We start from the raw sequence: 23312 nt of genomic DNA, 5'->3' as shown, positions 1-23312 counted from the left end.
TTTGACTTTTCCTATTGCTCACAGGTAGTATGGTTATAAGCATATAAGCACTTAACTTTTCTGAGACCCACTTTTCTGTTTTTTTTTTTTTCTTCTGTAAGATAGAACAAAACCTCCTCACTCAGAGTCCAATTGGGTGAATTAAATAATATTAAGTATATAGTGTCTAGTAAAATTTTTTTGGCACATGTTCATCCTTCAGAGTTATCTTTGATTCCCATTTCAAATTTTAGGTTCAGAGTGGTTATTGGGTTGACAAGGAATAAAGATAATTGCAACTGGAGTTTACATTTACCCCATAAAGGTTGTTGCACTAGAGACTCCTCAAAGAAGACTGAAAGAATTCCAAAGAAACCTCCTCTCTTTGTCTTCACCTTCGGATGGGTCTGTCTTCACCTTGCTATGCTGTGACTCCAAAACAGAGACCAACAGGAGCAGCAGAGCCTGCTGTCCTTCTCCCTTCAAGCCCAAGTGAAGGTTTTCATCAAGCTCTATGGTTAAGACTAAAACAGATGCATAATTTTTTCTGCTTTTCTCTAGTATCAGTCTTCAGACCAGAGATACTTATTTGGTACCCCACTTTCAGTAAAATATATTTACCTCTTAGGGTTTGTTTACATCACTAACCTCTATAGTGTGCTTTTCTCCTCTTCTTGATTCCTGAACCACTGAAAAGGAAAGCCTGGCAAAGGAGGGACTGAGGGTTGCTCTGTGGCCACCTTCAGGATGACAGAGGGAGGGAGGTTCTGGATCTGAGCCTTCACTCATATCAAATAGATGTCACCCTACGAAGGGTAATTAGCCTTCTGTGCTCCAGAATGTTCTGGAACAATGAAAGGGTGAATTCTGACACATCAGAAAATAAAAGGCAGGCATGTTTCTAAGGCACGATCCTGAGCAGTGGAACAGACCAGCTGGCCTGGCTCATCTGGGAGGGATGCTATTTGAGTTGTCGGTTCAGTTGCCAGGCCCCACATCTGTAGCTTGGGATGCACTCACTTGTCTCTGAGGTCTGCATCTGTTCCTGGAACTCATTCCCGGGGAACAGCTCTTGGAATCAAGGTCCATAGTGAGAAAGAGGACCTTCAATCCATCCTTTTCTTGGGTGCCACCTGGACCTCTTAGAGCAAGGAGTTCTGCTGTGAAGAGTTTCCCAGACCTCAGGCCCCCTGATGAGGACCTGTTGTGTAGTTGAGAACTTCCAAGTAGCTCGACTGGAACTTAGTGGATGTGGAAGGTGGCAGAGATTGAGGTTAGACTAATGGCCAGGGCTTATCTGCCAACTGTCATGGTTTGGAGATGAGGTGTCCCACTAAAACTCCTGTGTTAATGCAGGAATATTGAGGGGTGAAATCATTGCATTATGAGATCTGTAACCTAATCTGTCCATCCTGATTTGAATGGACTGTCTAGGTGGTAACTACAGGAAGGTAGGGCATGGCTAGAGGAGGTAGATCACTGGAGGAGTGTCCCAGAAGGGTGCATCTTCCCTGCAGCCCCTTTCCCCAGCCTCTCTTTCCTGAAACTGCCATAAGCTGAGCAGCTTTCCTCTGCTGGGCCCTTCCCCTACGATGTGCTGTATCACCTTGGGCCCAGAGCAATGAAACTGACCATCTGTGGACTGACACTTCTGAAAGTCATCAGTCCCAAATAAACGTTTCCTCCTCTAAGTTGTTCTTGTCTGGTATTTTCATCACAGCAATGCAAAAGCTAACCAAAACACCATCTAAGGAATTTGGATTCCTATATTTCCATTTAGGAAATGTACATGACTCCAAGAATCTCAAATCTCCATTCCTTTCTTTTTAGCTTTATTGAAATAATTAAAAATTATATATATTCAATGTATACAACTTTGATTACATATACATTGTGAAATGATGGACACAAGTAAGCTAACTGACACATTGATTGCCCCACAGAGGTGCCAAATCTCGTTTTTTTTTTTGGTTGGATCCTGCCAACTCATGCATTCTTTTTGTTTATGGATAATACTTTTTTTTTAATTTCTAAATTTTACTTATTTATTTTTTTTGCAGTGCTGTGGATCCAGGACCTTGCACTTGCTAGGCAAGTGCTCTACCACTGTGCTACACCCCAGATCCCCCAAATGTTCTTTACATCTGTATTATTGGTGACTTTCTCTTTCATCCTTGGTGGCTGTTGTAAGTCAGGGTTCCAAGTAGGAGATAAAAGCAGAAACAGTCTTAACTGGGGTGCTACTAACTGCTTTAGTAAATATACCTAATTATCTCAGGGGCTTAGCACAGTAGCCTACTTTTTTCTCCCTTACTTCAATGACCACTGGCTTTACCATTTTGTCTTTGTTGTTGCTTCTAACATTTCCCACATTTCCGACACCTTATTTTTTACCCCTTCACATTCAGTCATGATTTTGTATGGTGTCACTGTGTAGAAGAATGCTTCTCTTTAAAGGTGATCTCTTCCAAGCAGTGATTCAGGAAACCAGGCTCATTCCACCTGTGACTTCCAAGGTCACTGTGCTTGTCTGCACAGAGCAGCTAGAAGGGAAAAAGAGCATGGAGGACCTTACATGGGAGGTTGGTCTGAAAGAGATGCCCAGTGTTTCTGCTCACAATCCATTACCATAGGACCACAGCTAAGCTGTAAGGGAGACTGGGGAAACGTACAGTCTTGTGGATACAGAGCAGAACAGAAAACAGGTTGGTGAGCAGCCAGTCAGTCTGCTGCACCATTCTAGGTATTATAAGGAAAGGATTTAACATGGAGAATAGGGGTCTACAAAATCACTGGAAAGGTTTGAGATGCAGCATCCATAGGCTAGCAGTGAACATTGGGCTTCGAGGTCACACCACTAACTAGAATCCAGAAATCAAGAGCCTGAATCTGTGTCTACCATTGGTGTCATCCTCACATCTTCAAGCTGGTAACAGATGATGGAACATGGAGTCACGAACATTCACGAACATAGGTCATGAACATTCACCTCTGCTGGTGCCTACTTATCTCCCTGTATCTGCAGAGAGCAAGCCTTCCACCTTCCAAATCTAACATAAGTGATCTCATTGACTGAAACTAAAATGCACCCAGAACTGTATCTGTAAAGAAGAGTTGTAAATAGGGTTTTAATCTTTCTCCCATTGTATTAGGGGAGACAATAAGAGAGATTGAAATTGGTGACAGTGCCAATAGAAAATATCTGACACCACAATCATTATTACTGATGCTCACATTTTGTTTTTGGTGATTGCTTCTTTTAGCCCTGCTTTATTCCCTGGTCATTCATCACTTTCGATGCTCCTCAACTTATTATGATAGGGCTATATCTGGATGAGCCTATTGTTATGTTTAAAATCTCAAGTGGTAAATGCATTGAATACACCTAACCTACCAAACATCACAGCTTAGCAACACAGTGCACTGTAGAGGATCAGTTGTTTCCTCCCGTGATCACATGGCTGGTTGGGAGCTGCAGCATGCTGCCATTGCCCAGTATCTTGAGAGAGTATTGTACTGAATATCGCTAGCCTGGGAAAAGATCCAAATTCAAAATTTGAAGTATGATTTCTACTGAATTTGAATTGCTTTTGTGCCATCATAAAGTTGAAAAATTGAACATCAAACTCTCTTAACTTGGGGCCATCTGTGCATGTGTTTATATATACTTATATATGTGTGTGTAAGTGTGTGTCTGTTATGTGTGTATACACATATGCACAGATTTAATGTTCACACCTCAGTAGAATCTTTGCCTGCTGCCAACACTGTGGGAGAGAGTTTCCCCTCCAACAGCAATGACTCTGAATGAGCTTTCGATGGGGAGCTGACTTTTCCAACTTTAAAGACCCTCTGTCAGACTCCATCAGAGACAAATATTGCCATGTAGCGAGTCACTCTCAGGTGACCCACCAGTGTCCCAGGAGATGTTCAGGCATCTCAATTCTGTTTTTTTGTTTGTTTGTTTCTTGCTTGTAGATAAGAATCTCTTCTACTTGTAGAACCACCCAGAAACTTTCAGCATTTCCACATCCCTTATGTTTCCTCTTTTAATCATTTCTGAGCCTGGCTAACCTATGGGGTCATTTGGCCGACAAGCTGCTGCTCTCAGGAGATTTTGCCCAGAATTCCAAGGTGACATTGCAGTTGGGGACCATCCAAGGCCTTCGACAGTCTTTATCTCTACCTGGAGAGAATCCAGGTAAGTCATGGAAGCATCGTGTGTTTTCAGATGACCCCGCTTGGCTTTCTCAGACCCACCCCAGGCAGGGCTGCAGCACAAGGAGCCCTGAAGCCCCACTGAGACCATCAGCTGTGTGCTGTGCCCGGGTGGCAGATTTCCTAGCAGGATCTGAGAAGTCAACGAGTGAAGGCAGAACTGCCCTGGAGAGGAGGAATTCTGGCAGCATAAGCTCAGGGAATTAGTTTGGGAAAGAAAGTTTGTAATAACAGTGTTCTAGTTCCTGCTGAATAAAACATTCAGAGAGCTTTTCTTCTCCCAGCAGAAAAATAAAGTACAGTGCTCTGGTGGTAACAGGATGTTTGTTCTTTTTAAATGTTGTTTTTAATAAAAATCAGACGGTTGCAGTCATCTGACCTTGGCAGTGCTCTCCTTCCTGGTCCTGTACTGGGCATTCTGTGTGTGCGCCTGTGAGAGAATATGTCCCCAGGCTGTGTCACACTTCTCTCATTTAAGCAGATGGGAAAACAGCCATTTGAATGAATGGGGCATGAGCCCAGAGAAGGTACAACCAGCTGCAAACAGACCAGTAAATATGGTTGTTACACATCTGGTAGGTAGTTCTACAGCGAAGCAGCTAATGGGGCTGGTATTTAAATGGCCATTAGACTCTGGATTCCGTGCACCCAATTAAGAAATACCCTGGAAGCTCTCTCTTGGTGTTACTCTGTTGTCATTCGGCTGCAGACTGGGCCAGCAGTAGACCTCTGGTCTGCATGTCTGTCATTCCCTGGAGGGAGAGAAACTTCATTTTTGTCAATAGGAGATAGGAGATTCTAGAGCAGGCTTCTGCATCCACAGGGCATCGCAGAGGCAAGGCGTGCATCCCCAGCGTCTGTCTCTCATTAACCTTGTATCGACAAAGCCTAGGATCAGTTAATCCTAGGGATTCAATATGCATGAGGGCCAGGTTATTCCCTTTAAACCCCTCCAGCAAACTTAAGAAGGTAGAGGGGCTTTTTCATTATGAAGGGTCCTCACAAGAGAATGGAGTAGCTTCTGATTACCTGGTATAGATCCCAGTGCTGCTGAGAGCCACTCTTGCCTTAGGAATTTGTTCATAGTTAAAATGCAAATGTCTTTGGCAGAGAATTTATTCACAGTGGTTTGGATTTTTAAACCTTGCTTGGAAACTTTGAATGGTGGGGAACCTAAGGATTTTGAGGATGGTGGGCTGTGTGGATGAGCCACATCTGGACAGTTTAAGGGATAAGAAAGTATACAGACAGCAATGACACACATTTCCTACCTTTGCTGGTCCCTGTCTCCACTGCCTCCCTAGGGAGGAGCTCTTGAATTTTCTTCTTGTTTTTCATAGGTATTATTTTAAAACAGCAGTGACATGGACCCTGCTGTCTGAAACTTACTTTCTGGCTAGAGAAGTGATGTATTGGCTTGTGTGGGACAGTTTGGTTTATGCTCATTGTCCTGATGTATATATTGAATAATAAATCATGTAGTCACCCTAGCCACGGACCCTTCATAGGAGAAGGTCATTTGTTTTGTCTCTTTGTTTATCTTTTCACTTTTTTTGGTCTTGTTTCAGGGAAGCTGCAAGGAAACCCATGGCTTCTAGTGACATGCAAACACATGAGTTAATTGGGAAAAAAACAAGGCAGATTGAAGAGATATCAGGCTATGCAAAAAAATTGTGATTGAAATGGAACACCTGGTTCCTGGTCCCAATTCCTTCATGGGCCCCTGAGGCTGGCTGAGACTTCTGCTCAACACTGAAGCACCTGCACTGTGGCAACAGGAAGAGTTTTGGGAAAATGGCTTAGTGAGTTTGGTTATTTATGGCCCAGTGGCCTGAATGGAAAATTTTGGGGACAATATGCTGCAGACTCAGCGATGTGGTTGGGGCATCATGTGAAAGAGGTCAAAGTGGGGGAGGAGGATGCAGTAACATCTGCTCCTAGCTCCAGCTGTCAAACGAAGGCTGATTAAACTCATATTGGGTCCTTCTCTAGGAAAGGGTCTCTTGGAAGTAGGAAAATGTGGACAGACCATGGGCCTGGGCAGTTTGCACTGCTATACTGACCTGTTCTTAAACCCCAGGGCGTTTGGAGATACACGGAGACACACAGAGACAATCACAATGCGATGCGATAGGCACTTGGCATGTGGATGTGAGGTGACAGTAAGGCTGCAAACAGATCAGGTTTGGGGGACAATTTGAAGCTGAATTCAAACACTGGAAGCTCCACAATTTATTAGCTGTGCTTACTCATTCAGGCTTCTTAAACTCTGAGTGTCAGTTTTCTCAATATGAAATATAGTAGTTTTGAGGATTCACAGGTAAAATATATTCCCAGTTTTGGCATCTTGTCTAACCCATAAGATTAGTCACCAGTTTGTTCTCATCCTGTCTTCCAGTTGTAGTGTTAAGAACCTGGTATTGGAGCTGGGGGAGACTGAGGAAAGTAAAACCTACTCTCTTGTGGCTAAGGGAGCATGTTCACAGTCAACATTTTATTTAGTTTCAATTTTCGTGTTCCTTATGGGCAGCATCTAGCCCTGACCCAACTTATCTAACCTCAAATACCATCAAGTGCTGGTTCCTGGCTCACTAAATGTGTTATTTGCTTTTACTGCTATTGAATGGAGGAATAAGGGTGTGTGGTTTCCCAGAGGTTGTACCACTCAGTGATGCTTTGGTTCTCTGAAGTTCTGACAGGCATGGGTGTTTGTTCTTCAAACGACATTGTTGAGGATCTGCTCCTCTATTTTTTTTTTTTTTTTTGTTATCCCAAAGCAGTAGGAGAGTAAGTGACAGGACCCATCCCCTGGAAGAAAGGCCTGCTCTTGGCCTGTTTCTAGTGCGTCATCTCTGTATGGCCTCGACTCCTGTGTGCTGTACTGTGAGCAGCATATCAATTGGTGTTCAGGAGGAGCAAGCCAGGCACCGCCAGCCCTGTGTGTGCACTGTCAAGGCGGAAATCGTGCTACACACACAGAAAATAGCTTTATTTTCTCATTTGATAAATTAGCTTAGTGGTCCCTGGGATTATAAACCCTTAGTCCCATAGAAGGTGCTTAAAAAGAGTCAGGGGTGGGGTTCAGAATACAATGCTTATAGCAGCTCTGAAAGGGAAACATGGGTAGGTGGGCAACCCCTAGAGCACCCTGTTCTCTACCTTCTTTCACCCCAATTTTTCTCCTTATCATCAGCCCCCACTTTGGATGCTTTGTTGTGATCTCATCATTGGCCTGTGATCTCATTTGGGGCTTCTAGTCTGGGGTCCTTTTTTCTAGAGGACAAAGGCCCTGCAATATGTTGCATTTCTAATCCTGGGAGTCTCTTAACCTTTTCAGATATAGGTTTATCATCTATGCTGATTTTATCATTCAAACAGAAGTCACCAGAGCTAGAAACATCATCTAGACCCCTTTATTCTATAGATAAGGAAATTGAAACCAGGGAGGGGTAAGTGACTCCCCAGGGTCCTCACACAGCTGACCAGTGACTGGGCTGGACCCAGAGCCAGGAGCCCAGATGTGCGTCCCCTTTGATTCCGCCTATCAAAGAAACAGACTTGAGGTCTGGGGGGGGAGGAATGGAAAAATCTTTCTCATTTTATTTTATTTTGAAATGAAAAACACATTCCTACTTGTTCTTAACCTATTTGTAAATTCTAACGACAGGTTCTGTGTTAATTACTTAACATAACTTTGTTTACTTAATGAGCTAAATTGTTAACTATGGAAAGCAGTTTTTCTTGACCTTTTATAATCTATATTCCTCCCACTGCAAAGAAGTTCCTATCATTGGTGTTGTGGCACTGCCTTTGAAGGTGAATTTCTTGGCAGAAAACCAGAGTGTAGCTCCTGAAGGTCGTACTTTCCTCTTCTGAGCATCCCATACTTCCTTAAAAATATAATGTAGAGAAAATAAGAGCACTTTTGAATTAAAAGCACTACACACACATATACTTATCATCCGGGAGACTTAATGTAATAAGCATAGAAAGACTGGAGTCATTGAATTTGACTTCAAGTTTGACTTCTCGCTTTTCTTACCTAAAAGTGGCTTTGAGCAAATAACCTTTCTAAGTTTTTGTTTCCTTATCTGTAAAATGGGTGTGATCATTGTTTCTATTTTTTTGAGTGGGGTGATAGACCTGTAAAGTTTGTCGTATCTTACCCAAAATACAGTAAGTCTTTAAGAAAAGTTTATTATGATGATTATTGTTAATACATTCTTACCAGAGAAAAACTTTGAAAGTTCTTAGAAGCATGAAGAAGGAAACAAAATCTGCCTCAGTTCCATCCCTCCGACACCACTACTCTTCCTATGGTGGACAAACTGACAGATAAAACCATATATGCATATTCTATCATGGTATCCTAATGTTTTAGTCAGATTTTTTTTTTTTTTTTTTTACTGCTGTGACTGAAAGATCCAACCAGCACAACTGTAGAGAAAGAAAAGTTTATTTGAAGGCTCATGGTTTCAGAGGTCTTAGTCCTTAGAAGGTCATTTCCATTTCTTTGGGCTCCAGGCTGAACACCAGGGAGGGAGAGTGTGGCTGAGGGAAGCAGCTCATAGGGTTTCCGGGAAGCAGAGAGACTGCACTCACCCCATACAAACATGTACACCAACGCCATGCCCTAATTCCCACCTCCTCCAGCCACACCCTATCACTTCGGTTGCCACTCAATTAATCCCTCTCAGGGGATTAAATCACCTGATTGGGTTAAGACTCTTACAACCCCATCATTTCTCCTCTGAACCTTCTTGCATTGTTTCACACGTGAGCTTTTGGGGGACACCACATCTGAACCATAACACCTGAAGTAGGTTTAATTTAGTAGATTGCTAAATTAAATTGATCAGGATCTTAAGCCACTTTTGCCAAGTTGCTTTGCAAAAAACAAACAAACAACAACAACAACAAAAAAAAAAACAGCAGCTCTTTTATTTTGGAAAGCTCATTCTCTGAAGCTGCATGCAACAAGGTTTCCCACTGGGATGTTTTTGTGAAAGGAGTAGTCAAATTCCTAATTAACCTCCTTGGTCAATTTCCTCCTCCTTCTGCTCTAGGGCTGCATATGACACAGTTGGGAATGTCCCTGATTTAGGGATGCTTTGGAATCTCCGAAGGAGACCCCTGTGTGTGCTGGTAAGAGTTACTGGAGCCCCAGCTAATCGAATCTGAAGTCTTCAGGCTAGTGCAATGGCCTCCTCCATCCTGCCCATCTTTAAAATCTTTCAAAGTAGTCCAGCCCAGAAATTCTTTGCTTAGTTTGTATGGATAAATCCATCCTTTTTCTGGAAAGTGACTGCTTAAGTCAACCTCAAATCCTTGACCAGTTTGGCTCTGGTGAGCAAAGGTCTCAGACATGTCCTCTCTCCATAGTGAGTGGGTTATGACTCAGTCCCAGGGGTGCTTGTCTGATGTCCTGTCTGGGTCTGGTACAGAGAATGCTTGCTACACAGCTTGGGTACTCAAGTTTCTCCTCCTTGGATTCAGAATCTTTATCTTTTGGGAATCATCCTTTCTATTCTAATGCTGCTACCCTGAATTCAGGGCTTCTATTTATTCTTCATGTCTGGAATGCTGGATGCTTACTTACTTGATCTCCCTGCTGCCAACTTCTTACTGTGACCTGTTCTACACACAGTTGCCACATTAATCTTCCTTCAGTATAGTCTGGAGCTTGCTTGTCTTCATTGACAACCACATTAAACCCTTGTTCAAGACCACCCATTGTGTGGATTGCTTCCTGGCTACTTCATCAGTTTCCAGCTGAACTGCATTACTTGCTTCCCCCCAAACCTTGTCAGACTGATTACCTTCCTTTTGTCTTAACTGCCCTCCTCTCCCCCATGCCTCTCTATGAATATTTCCTCTGTCAGTGCCTACCCCAAATACCCACCTTACCTCCTTCACCAAAAGGAAAGCTCACCCTCCAGGAACACCTATTGCCTATTCTTCTCTTTTCTCAGCTTGCCTCACATCACAGTGATTTCTGTGGTTGCCTAATCCTCTCTTTGTCTCAATCTCTACAGATAATAAACTCCTAGAAGACAGAGCTGAGCCTGCCCCACCTCTGTATCCACCATTGCCACACACAGTGCTTTGTGCATGGTGGACATTTGTATGTTCTGAGAGAGAAGTCTTTGGACACAGCTCTCCTCTGGCTGCCAAAGTGTGGGAGCAGCACAGCTGCCTACATTTATTACTTTTCCCAGGAGAGGCAATTATAAAACTTTATCTTCCCCTTTTGGCTTTTAGCCAGTGACTCTGCCCCTAATCTCTAATTTTCTTCTTGTTCAAAGGGTTGTTCACTCTATCCAGCCAAAGCAAAAGGATGATGATAATAATGTGGATTGCTGTGATTTATTGAAAGCCTACTATGTGCTAGACACTGTTTATGTATTAATCTTCATGGGAATTTTATAAATTAGATATTACTATGCTACTTTATTGGAAGAGAAAATGAAAGCTCAGAGCAGTTAAAGAAAAGTGCACAAAAATCACTAAAGAAGTGAGTGAGAATTGGAATCAAGAGTTGACCCCAGCTCTCTCAGCCCATCTTCCTAGCATGCCTCACTAGAAAGGGGGACTTCGGTGGGGAATGGATATGAGGCTGTGGGCTTAGTTCCTGGAATCTAACACCCTGAGGTTTTGCAGTGTGGGGGAAGTGCGCATCTTTATTGCAGCTTAGTGATGCTAAGCCTCTGGCTCCTCTTCATCTATGCTGTGTCCTGGAGAGACAGGGAAATAGAGTTAAGCCCATGCCCGAGTCTGAGTGCTGACAGTGAGCAGCAAGTACAGGACTGCAAACATCTCTGACTATACATATATTCTGTTTCCTCCAGAGATGGCCAAAGTTCTTAAGACTACCTGTACCAAAAGGAAAATATACTGGATGTTAAGTTGTGAGAAGTCTGACTCATTGATACACTATCCAGATCATCTGCTTGCTGGGTGAAGGCAAATGAAAATGGGTATAGTATGTGTCAAGTTTAAAATAATCTTATATGCCTTACTTTAAACATTAAAACTGGTTGTTAAGAGAACTCAATGCTGATTTTTAAAGAATACTAGAAAACAGCACCCTTCCATAGTGCTTGAAGTAGTTGCTTGGTAGACATTAACTGAATAAATGAGTGCTTGAGTTCAGGAATGTATAAACAAATAAGTGATACTTGAAGGATTTTTTTTTCTCCCTTGGCAAGCAATGGAAAATAGTGGAAAAATGAGATCTGCCAACTATTAGTGGGGTCACTTTGGGTAACATTCTCTTTGAGGCTAAGTTTTATCATGTGTAAAATGGCAATGCTCACACCTACTGTTAAGAACTGTGAAAGTCTGAGATTTTACCCACCGCCCAGCTAACATACTAGTGCATCACAATTTCAAAGGTGCTGGCAGAAGACATGAGACCTTTGGATCAGAAACACGGACTCTATTACCATGGTACAGCAGAACATGAACATCACTGTATTTGTGTAAGTTCCTCTTGCAGTTGGCTCAGATGGATGCCTATATACACAGTGAGCAGAGTTCAAAGAAAGAAATAGTTTAGGTATTCTGAGTTTAGAATGTCCAGTGAGAATCTTTGTCTTTTTCTGTGGAAGGAGATATTTCTTCTATTTTTCCATGAATTCAGCTCTACAAACATCCTTGGGACAATATTCTGAAACAATTAGTGCCTTGCTTGAAAAATATAGGATGCTTGAGACCCATCAATAATTGTCTCCCCACTTTTATACCATTGGACCTTTGGTAGGATTGTAAATTAGTACAACCACTCTGGAGATCAGGGCAGAGGTTCCTCAAAAGGCTAGGCATGGAACCACCATATGACTCAGCTATACCACTCCTTAGTATTTATATTGAAGAATTAAAATTATCATACTGTAGTGATACAGACATAGTTATGTTTATAGCAGCACAATTCACAATAGCCAAACTGGTGAACCTGTCCAGGTATCCATCAATGAATTAATGGATAAAGAAAAGGTGGTATATATATATACACAAGGAAGTTTTCCTTGGCCATCAAGAAGAATGAAATTATTTCATTTACAGGGAAATGTATGGAATTTGAGACCTTATGTTAAGCAAAATAAGCCAAACTCAGAAGGTCAAGAGTCATACATTTTTTTTTCTCTCATATTGGAAGCTAGAGAGGAAAAAAAAAAGGAAAAGAAAGGGGTATGTTGTGGGAGGAGGATGGGGAATCTCATGAAAATAAAAGGGTGATCAGTAGAGGAAGGCGACCAAGAGATAAGAGGTGGGGAGGTAGCAGGGAAGTGATATTCGCTGGGGAGTGAAATTCGCCAAATTATATTGGTATATTGTGTACAGGTACAAATATGTAACAACAAATTCCATCATTATGTACATCTACAATGCATCAATAAAAATGTGGAAAAAAAGAGAATTGTCTTTCAAAACCCATTGCATATATTTTTTAAAAAAATGAGAATTCAATGAAGTAACATATTTTATCAATTAGGATAGAATATGCTATGCTGCAGCAACAAATCACCTGCTCAAATCTCAGAGCCTTAGACCATCAAATATTTAATTACTGATGATAATACATATTCGTGGGGAGTCATCTGGGGGCTCTGTTTCACATCATTCTCACTCTAGGACCCAGGCTACAGGAAGCTCCAACATGTGGCACATTGTCATGGTAGAGGGAAAGTTAGCATGCAAAATAGCAGCTGGCTATTTAAAGTTCAACTCAGAAGTGACACGCATCACTTATGCTCACATTTCATTGTCCAAAGCAAGTCATGTGACTACACTTAACTTCAAAGGGGAAGGGAAATTTCAAGAACTTTAAACTTTCACTTGATGGGCAGCACAACTTACTGCTACACAAATACGAAGTCCCTGCATGGGGCAGAGCATTAAAAATAGTCACTTCCCTCTTCCTTTTTATTTCTAGAGTCCTGAGTTTAGGCAGTGTCCGAAATGTGGGTCTTTGGTTTAGAGGAAACTCAGCATGATCATGGATTCAGATGGTTGTCTGTCTATTTTTGCCTGTGGTCAAGAAAACCCACAAAATTCCCAGCACAGAGCTATGTGCCCAAGTTTGTAAATCAAGTTAATCGATACTAATTATTACTATGCATTCAAGATCATGAGTTTGTTGGTCAACATGAAAAAAGAAGGAATACAGAAGTTCTCCCAATCCCCAATTATGGCACAGAGATAATAACTAGGCTGAGGAAAAAAAAGAAAAATGTTGATTTATTTTTATTCATAATACAATGCAATCACAGATTCAATAGCTGAAATATGTCCTGCCTTAAACTGGTCACCACATCTGACTAGAAATCATTGAATGCCAATAGAATGGAATAAACATTACTGATCATCATAGCTTCTATGCACACGAGTTTACAAAACACTGAACAGGTCATTAATTCCATTCTTCATTCAATGGGACTCCCCTATCTGTCAGGCACTGTATTGAAGCGTGAATAAAGAGTTAGAGGCAAAACTCACACATTTCCTGACCCTAAGGTGCTAGAGTCTAGAGAGGAAAAAAGATAATTGTAAAAATAAAAGCTAACCTTTATTCATGTCTTGCTTACTAGGGGCTGGTTGTGCAATATGTTCACATTTCATTAAGAGTCACGGTTTTGTGTAGTTTATTATTCAAAATAATCCTGTGGAGAGGGTGGGAGCCATGGCTTTGACCCTGTGTAGTTGAAGCTCTGAGAAGTTATTTAGCATATTCTTGGGTGCCAGAGAAGGTAGGTCAGAACTGAGGTCTCTGTATCCCAGATTATAGATGCATCAGCACCTAAGCAGTTTCACTAATATGCATCACAAAAGAACCAGGCTTCTAATAGGCTGTGCATCCCTCCTATCCAGGCTGTGCCTTCTCTTAGTTAATATTCTCCATCAACACATGAATAATTCAATGAATTGATTGCACACATCTTTGGTACCAGACACTGTGCAAAGTGTCCACTTGTATCATGGATTTCACACATATTACATACTATTTGTACAATTATGTGCAAGGATAGAAATGATTATCATCAGAATCATCACTTTAGATGAAGAAATTGAGAATCTGAGAGGGCCCGAGACTTGTCTGTTATATCAAGCCTCAAAAGCCAGCACTATGCCAAGCCTTGTCTGAGCCAGAACTCTTTCTTGAAGCATGAAGCTGCCAATCTGGCCAGTGGATACTCTCAGACCTATAACCATGGCTCTTACCAGACATCCCTAAGTCCCCCTGCAATAACAATGGGTTATGAAAGCCAGGCAGCTAGGAGAAACAGACTCATTTCTAGAGCACCTGCCTCTTCTCACTGCAGCAGAGCAACATGCTGTTTTTTCTCACCTATTCTGATGAATTCAATAAAATGACCAAACAACCTCAATATGGCAGGCCCTGGAGGCTAGCAGAGTGAGTCCAACATATCTCTGCTCTCTGAGGGCTGAAAATCAAGAGTGTGACAGAAACTCAAAGCCACAACAACTATAATACAAACAGACTTAACTCGGGGTTATAACCAACAAAATGCAGTGGGAGAACAAGGAGAAGGAGAGAGAGAATCCTGCTGTGGGAAGACATTTGGGGGGAATGTAATGTGTCAGGGCCTTGAAGAATTGCTAAGAGCACTCAAATGCTAGAGATGGTGCAAGAAGGGAATGGAGGGAGAGAGTGAGTGTGGAGGAGCCATGTCACACAGACAGAAGAAGCTGCCATCTTCCAGAGGACTGTAACTTGGAGAAGTTCTTCTTCCAGAACTTATAAAGTCTGACTTATTTTTACAGAGCCCCTTGGGGAGGAGCAGCTGGTAGGAGCCAGGTGCAGTTGGAGAAGGAGCTGTCTCAAAGGTTAGCTGAGAAGAAAGGATGCTGTGGACACTTAAGGTCTTGTCTGAAAGGGAGCCATCTGGTGCTTAGGACCAAGCAAACTTCTATTTTTTCCAGGCTTCTGGGTTTGGAAGTCTGATGTACATTCCCCCTGGGCTTTGTGAGGGTGGGGGACGGGTGATGACTCCCTGGGCTGGTGAAGGGCTTCATCTCATCCCTGAAGCTACCTGGTCTCAGCCCCTGCTCCTCTGCAGAGTGAGGTCCCTACGGTGAGCTGATGAGCTGACAGCTGTGTCTTTAGGGCCCCCTGGTGTCTCCTCTGCCTCCCCTGTGAGTGTCCCTTTGCAGGAGAAATATGGTGGGTTTTTAATCCTGGCAAGTCACATCTGGGAGAAACAATCCAAATGTTAATCCATCTGGAGAGAGAACTAATCCATATCTTCTGTTGTCTGTATCTTTTGTTTTTCATCTCTGAATCTTTAAATCTAATTATGAAGCCAGAATGAACCCCCTGCAAGCCTGTCTCCTACCCTTCAGGCAGCCATTTAAACATTTCTTTGTGCTTGGTCTCCTTATGCTCTCAACCAACAGAGCTCCTTTCATCTGAATGTGGCACAGATCTTTAAATAGCTAAACAAAGCCTCACTACACCCCCATGAGGAAAGAAGTGATCATAACTTGCTTTCCCCATGCCTGAGAGGAGATGAAGCAATGGATATGACTTGGGTAAGGAGTCCTAGCTACTGCAGCCACCCCAAACAAGAACACCAGCCACAACATCTGCTCTTGTCTATTTTCACAGGAGTAGCTTGTTGGGTTCAAAAGGAACTCTGTGCATCGCTTCCTAAACTGGTTCCTCCTCTTGTATGCTGGGTTTGGAAAATTTGTATCAACCAATAACTCAAGCCTGGAGCACCCAACTGTCCCAGAAGGTAGAGACTTAACCTATCTCTCAGTTGTCATGCCTGTTCTCTCTCTTCCCGATCTCTGACACTTCGGGGAACCCTACTTGCCTGGATAACTCCCACAGCTTCCCCTCCTTGATTCTACTATATTTTCCTCCTAATCTACCCTCCAGGCTGCTGTCAGAATAATTTTTCTAAAGGACAAACTTAGTTAGGTTTTTCTGTGCTTAAAACCCATCTCTTATAGGATAAGACAATCTCTTAAGCCTGGTATAAAAGCTCCATGTTCCATGCCGGAGTCTACCTGTCCAACCTCGTTTTCCACTGGTGCCCCTTCATGCTGTGTAACCAGCCCTCACGAGCCCCTTTCTGTTTCCCAGATGTGATGTGCTACACCTCTGCATGAAACCCTACAAGTCACCATAAACCAGCTTCAGTCATCACCACTCCAAACATTAGAGGGAACTCATTTCTTGCTCCTTTGTGTCATGTTGTATCTTCGTTGTCATGTTGTTTTCTTTTGGATCACATAGTAAGACAGTCATATTTACTACTAATCTCCAAAGGAAGGCTTCAGTAATATTGTATATGGTCTATTTGTGTCTCCTATACAAGTGTCATGTCTTATTCATCTTGGCCAGTACCAAGGATAGCACCTTGCAGATAGTAGTCATTTAACATGGTTTCCTGAGTGAGCAGGATCATCACATGTGCCTGTGGGAAGTGGGAAAGGCAACATTAACATACAGGGAAACTGAGGCTGAGAATTTCCCTAGAATCATGCTGTTAAAGTACCAGTGCAAGTACCAAAACCCAAGTCTTTGGTTTATAGGCCATTCCATTCCCTTTAGCACCTCCAACCCCACCGCCCCCCCCCCAAAAAAAAAAAAATCTAGGAAGCTGTTTTAGAAGAGAGTTTATATTCATCTACATGTCACAGATAACATTCATTTATGCAGTTAACTAATATTTTTGGATGTGCTAGATGTTGGAGTAATAGAAATAAATAAGACAGGAAATATCCTTTCCCCAAACAAATATTCTACTTGGGAACACAGACATACAACAGATAAAGAAGCACATAAATAACATATTAGGGAGCAAGCATGGGACAGATCAAGCAGAAACTTGGTAAGTCATCATGAGGAGTCAGACTCTAAAGAGTAAAGAGAAGCCATTGGTAGCTTTCAAGAGTGAGTTTGATGGTTGCATGGATGAGGTTTGGAATAGAGTGAATGAGGGGACTTGAGTTTAGAGTTACTGCAGTGTTTCCAGAGAGATATGATAGCAGTGTGGACCAGTGGAAGTGGAAGAAATTGGACTGACTTGTTTTAGAGATGACCTGTTAGTACTTGCTGATGGTTTATTTGTGGTTAGAATCCTTGGGCTGGAGGAATGGGCTTTATTTGCCCACCTCTTTCAGTCAAACTGAAGACTGAGAGGCATTGAGTGAGCATTCTGAAGTCAACAACAGATTCCAGCATTTGTTCTTCACCAGGTATATTGGTGAACCTCCCTACAACACTTTAATGTCATTCACATAAGTGAACAACATTATGGAGCCCTCCTTTGGAGATCCAACTTTTTCTTGTACCTTCTATAGCCAAGTTCAATAGCAATAGGGCCCTGGTCCTGGGCTAATCTGGGTTTGAATAAGGCCTTGAAGGGTTTGTCACAGGGCCAGAAAGATATAAGAAGAGCTTGGGACTAGAAGTTAATTAGTTATGGTTTCAAGTCCTTATTCAACTATTCAACTACTTATTAACCTTGTGTCTTTGGGAAAAGATTTTTTTGGGGATACCTAGAATTGAACTCAGGGGCACTCACCACTGAGCCACAACCCAGCCCTATTTTGTATTTTATTTAGAGACAGGGTCTCACTGAATTGCTTAGCGCCTTGCTGTTGCTGAGACTGGCTTTGAATTTGTGATCCTCCTGCCTCAGCCTCCTGAGCTTCTGGGATTACAGGCATGCACCACTGCCCTTGGCTTGAGAAAAGATTTTTAACTTCTCTGAATATCAATTAAGGGGCATCAAGAATACATACCTTAGAGTTGATGTGAAAAGTAATGTCATAAATAAAGCACTTATAGGTACTCTCCTTCCCAGAAGAAGTAAGGGGACAAACAGAAAGCTCCAGAAAAAGACAGAGCAGTCCTTACATTTCTGATTTCTAAGAATCACATTCTTCATATTTCTAGGTGAGTGCCGACCTAATTTTAGGGATGAAAACTTTCTCTCCTTGCTTGTGGAACTCTGTAGAGTGTAGTATGGAGCACAAAGTAAGTCTTTTAATCTGCTAGTGGCTTGCACTTTCCTTATTCTCAGTGAGGATCATCATAGAGTAGAATTATGGCAGTGTTATGATGCAGATGCCCATCTTTAGCCAATACTGTGGTATCCCTTAGTGTAGATTCTGGACCTGGAGGTTAGGTTGAATCATGAGAGGACACACCCATAATGACTCTTCTTTTATTGACTTTCATATGAATCCATGTGAAAACAGGGACTCCTCTGTAGGTAGGTGTTGGCTCCCATGACATAAGTCTTTCCAGGGAGATAAAGCAATTGAAGAGTAGTTAATCTTCAGAAAGGACAATAAAACCCAGAGGATGGGCCTTAGGCAGGCATGCAGCAAAGGAATTCCCTAGCCTTCTCTGAGCTTTTTTTTTTGATAATGACTGAGGAATCTGAAGCAAGAATCACAGTTTGGTTTAACTTTGTGGATTTGTAGTTGATACCTGAATATCAACGAAGTCCTCATTCAATGAGGAAGAGTGGTGTGGTAGAGAAGGCTGGCAACGCATAAGCTATGGGTTGGCCAGTCCTAGTGTGGAGATTCAGGGCAGCCCTCTAGGATGGCTGGGGCTAAACATGACCATGCCACCTGGAGACAGAAGGGCATCCAGAGGGAGGCCTCCTCATAGGGGGCCACTTACTAAAGATGGAAAAAACTGCTTTGTATAAACCAGATGATCTGGTTGCTTGCTGTTTTCTATCTGTTTATCTTTTTGAACCCTTAGATATTAGTGTAATCTTCTAAAATGTTGGGCTAGGTCTCTGTTTTGTACTCCAGGACTGGTGAAGGGTAATTATCTGGGCTGGAGTACAGAGGAGGTGTATGGTAGATGGAACCGTGGTGCCGGCAGTGGGTATCACCCAAAGGACCCAAGAAGAAGGCAAAGCAAGCCCATCTACCCACTTCTCACATGTGGATTTTCCCTCTCTTGCTAGCTGTAGGTGAGCTGGCATCTAATTCTCTGTAGGTAATATTTGGCTCTTCTTTTAACTACATGTTTTCTTTTTTCAGAATTTTGCTTAAACTGTTGTTAATCAACCATTTCAATTTTTAATTCTATTAGGAAAACAAAGAGAAAATACATAGAAGGAGACACAACCCAAAAAGTCCTAATTGAATTTCAAAATTTTGGGGTGTGTTTTATCTCACAATAGTCCTATGAAGTAAGTTCTATTGTCACCATCTAATAGATGACAACACTGAGGTTCAGAGAGGCCCAGGAACAGGCTCCAGGTCTCCAGCCCAGCAAAGGGCAGAGCCATACGAGTCCTTCCCACAATGTGTGTGCATGCTCTTTTTTCTGCCATGGGCCCTTTACAGAGAATACAGGTTGGTGGTCCTGACGGAGACTCCTGAGAGTGGCGGGCTCCCAGAGGACAGAACTTGAGCAGATTTTTCTGTGCAGGCCAGGGATGGAGAGCTTCCCTGGGGTATAGAAGGGCCACTAGGGAGACTAGATAGGGATAAGATGCTCTTGTGCTCTTTGGGCAACCTAAGGGAGCAGTTTCCCTGCTGAGTGGGGTTGCTGTAAACCATGGTGCTCACAGCACTAGCAGAACTGCTGAGCCTGCAGGAGACTAGAGTCTGAATGACAATGGGTTCAGCAGACCCCTCGGGCCTCCAGTCTGAGCCTGTGTGCTCAAAAATGCTTTTAACCACAAGATTTGCTCTATGGATGTTTTTGTTAATAAAAATTTCAAAGCATTGCATTGAGGGTTAGCTATGACTTTCACTAAGTTTGAATGGGAATTGTGTAGCTTAATCTCTGAACAAGGATTCCTTATGTTGTGTGTGTGTGTGTGTGTGTGTGTGTGTGTGTGTGTGTATGTGTGTGTGTGTGGTGGGGGAGGATGCTGAGGGACATGCAGATTTAACTTGATGTCACTGAATATTTTGAGAGACCTATTGAATACTCTGTAATTAACTATCTGTATTTTTGGGCTTAGTGTTATTGTTTAGTTTATAAAATAGTCACTCCTAATTATAACAAACAAAAGGTTTCATTTTTCTTAAAGGAACAAAAAAGGTTCTGCTTAAAGCAGCCTAAAATATTACCAGATTTTTTTTTAAATGTCTAAGACAGGCACACCCAAGATAATTTTTTATCACAATTACATCTGTATAGCTTGAAAACAAGGGGCCTCTCTTTACACCTTCTGTCTGAATGTGGTGGCAGAGAGATTAGAAGGGTTTTGTGTGCAAAGTTTAAACTGAAGCTTGGATTTTGTGCAGCTAAATAGCAATGCCTACTCCAGCATTGTTCCCTCAGGTTTCAGTGTGTAGACGGAAGCCTAGGGATTTTTGCATGAGTCAGTGGGAAAGGAGGTAAGATTTGCAGTCTCCCTCTTCATGGATCAGCAGGAAGGGGGTTAGGGGAAGAGGAGCAGGAAACCACCAGGTGCCTGCCAACCCTGTGGGGTTGGGGGCTAAATTCTTTGGCCCTGGGAAATGATAGAGTAGTTAAAAGCAGAGCTACGGTACTGGAGGAGATTTAGCTCTGCCATACATTGTGCCACCAGAGGCATGTTGCCTTACCTTCTCTGAGCCTCATGTGCACAATGTAAAGTATAACATTGTCTCTCTTAGTGTTGTTGTGAATGAAGGGGAAGCACTTAGCTCAGCATTTACACAGCCTTTATGCAGCCTTGGCTATTATTTTTAAAATGTGCTCAATAAATACGTGATGAATGAATGAAGAATATTTGTTCTGATCACAAGATGCTTGGGGCAGCCTTTTCAATTTTAAGTTATGCCAGTAAGAAAGCCTAATGAAGTGCTAGGCTCCCCCGGGAACCCTGTAACTTCTGATTGTCTCCAACAAGAATGCCTGCTAATCTTCCAGTTTAACTGTGGGCATCTGCACACTGCGGAGACAGCAGCCAGGAGCTCTTACTGGAGCGGAAGTGGAATTAGGATGGGGCTGAGATAGCAGGGCCTGAGAGGCCTGGTAGGCCCTTCTATTGCTATATACAGCTGGTGCTCAGGGAACTGTTGCCATGCATCAGCACTTCATGGTTAGAACACCCACCCCACCAACAGGCACCTTTACTATTCCCATTTTACAGATGATAAGCCCTGGACAGAGAGGTTTGCCTAGTACCACCGCTTGTAGGTGGCAGAACTGGGATAGGAGCCCAACCCCATTCCAGTCTGACTCCAGCATTTTCCCTTAACCACGGTGCTCTTTTGCCTTCCCTAAGCCTGTACATCGGGTGCCCTGAATATGACTTATGTTAGGAATCAGGACTTTGGTTCTCTGCTCCACAGGGACATGGAGACATACCCAGAGCAGGCAATCCAACTGGCCTGTTAAATCACACATCCAGGAGACACACACACACACACACACACACACACTCACCTGTTTGTGGATCTTCTGAAACATTTCACAGGGCTTGGACAGGCAGGCAAGAAATAGCACAAAGACCACAGGGAAACACTGTGAAACTAAAATATGGAATTTTGAAGAAAAGGAAAGAAAGGTATATCCAAATATTTGTGCTTGTTGGAAGGGCTCTCTCACAGAGTCATCTTATTTTCATTTACCCTTAAACATTTTTTTAGGCTTGCCTCTCTGGGCTAAGATAAAGTCACAGTCTTTCCTAATGGGTCTGGTTCCCTTAGGAACTCTTTCTCTACTTTGGTGAAGACAGCTGACAGTCACAGACATGGCGGAATGCACCCTGGGTCTACACCTGCCTGCATTTCTCTCCAGTGAATACAGGACTGTGTAAATCAGCTGTGAGAATGGCTTGGCAATTAAGGAACCTGACACCTGGGGGATTGCTTCATCCTCCATGGTTGCCAAACTGTTTGGAGCCACGAATCTCTTTGTTCAATCAAAATCCCACCCAGACAACCCGTGTATGAAGCAGCTAAAAGTAGAGCTGCTCTGGTGGATATCAGGGGGTCCCTGGCACTGCCCCCCTCTCCCACAGGAAATACAGGGGATAGAGAAAGTGGTTTTAAAGCCTCAGGGAGAAGCTCTTGCAGTTTCCCTTTATCACTCAGAAGACTAGCTTGCCCCTGCTCGGTCTCATTCATCTCTTCTGGGTACCTGGGACTCATGGGTACACACAGACACAGCTCAAGTGCAGACAGACTCCAGAGGCACTCGAAGAGGGCAGCTTTAACATTTCATTCTGCTCCAGTCTTCTCTAAAGGAGACCTGGTAATAGTAAATAAGGTTTTGAAAGGTAGAATAGTTTAGAGGCTGGGAACATGAATTTTGGAGTCAGGTTGCCCGTGTCCAAAGCCCAGACACTTACTACCTAAACCATGTGACCTTGAATGCTTTTCCTATCCTTTCTGCATCTCAATTTTTCATCTGTAAAATGGGAATTAAATAATAGCAAAGTATCTCATTGGACCTTTGTGAGACCTAAATAAATTAATATATATGGTGTACCTAGCACAGTCCCTGGCACATGATAAATATTCAGTTAGTGTTATTAGTATTTACATAGTCTTGTTGTCTCTTCCCATAAGTGAATTCCAGGGCACCCTAACCTCCTAAGTGGCCTTTGCTTTGAGGGGAAAAAGGACAGAGTAGCATGGGAAGAGAGCCAAAGGGCAGAAAAACCACACAAAGAGGAGCCCACAGCCTGCGGAAGACATGACCCCCCTATTATTCCAGACCACTTGCTACTGGGGTTTGAACAGTGGAAGAAACAGGGCTGTATCTTACACGAACCCAAGGGAACAAAAAGACTGGCTGGAATTTTATACAATAGTTTTGCTTTCTGAGCCAGCACTACCTCGTCCAGTCATTTTATGGTAAGTCGTTTTCTTTCTTTTCCTTTTGGACTCTGACTCCCTTTCATTATGCGAGATGCTGAGATATTTTGGGCCCATAGCTGTGCTCCAGGTGCTGGGCTGGCAAAGCAACACATGTCCTGGCCAGGAGACTTCCTGAGGTGTTGAAGAAGGCTGCAGGGCAGAAATGCCAGGTTACTCTGGAAATCTAGCCTGCTAAATATAGCAGGTGATTATGCAGTTATTCCGTTGATTTTTTTTCTAGTCACAGTTTACTGGAGGCCTTAACCTTTAGAATTCTTAACAGCAGGAGGCTTGGAAAAGCTATT

General features: G+C 42.7%; 1 pseudogene; it reads left to right on the top strand.

Moving 5' to 3' along the window:
* The first annotated feature begins 2420 nt into the window (after positions 1-2420).
* LOC114087260 (protocadherin-8-like) overlaps positions 2421-23312 on the top strand; it is a 134603-nt pseudogene continuing 113711 nt past the window's right edge.

This window comes from Marmota flaviventris, chromosome 4 (genome assembly GCF_047511675.1).
Source record: "Marmota flaviventris isolate mMarFla1 chromosome 4, mMarFla1.hap1, whole genome shotgun sequence".
NCBI lineage: Eukaryota > Metazoa > Chordata > Mammalia > Rodentia > Sciuridae > Marmota > Marmota flaviventris.
The sequence above is the reverse complement of the archived record's forward strand: the minus strand, read 5'-3'. Positions and strand labels throughout refer to the sequence as shown.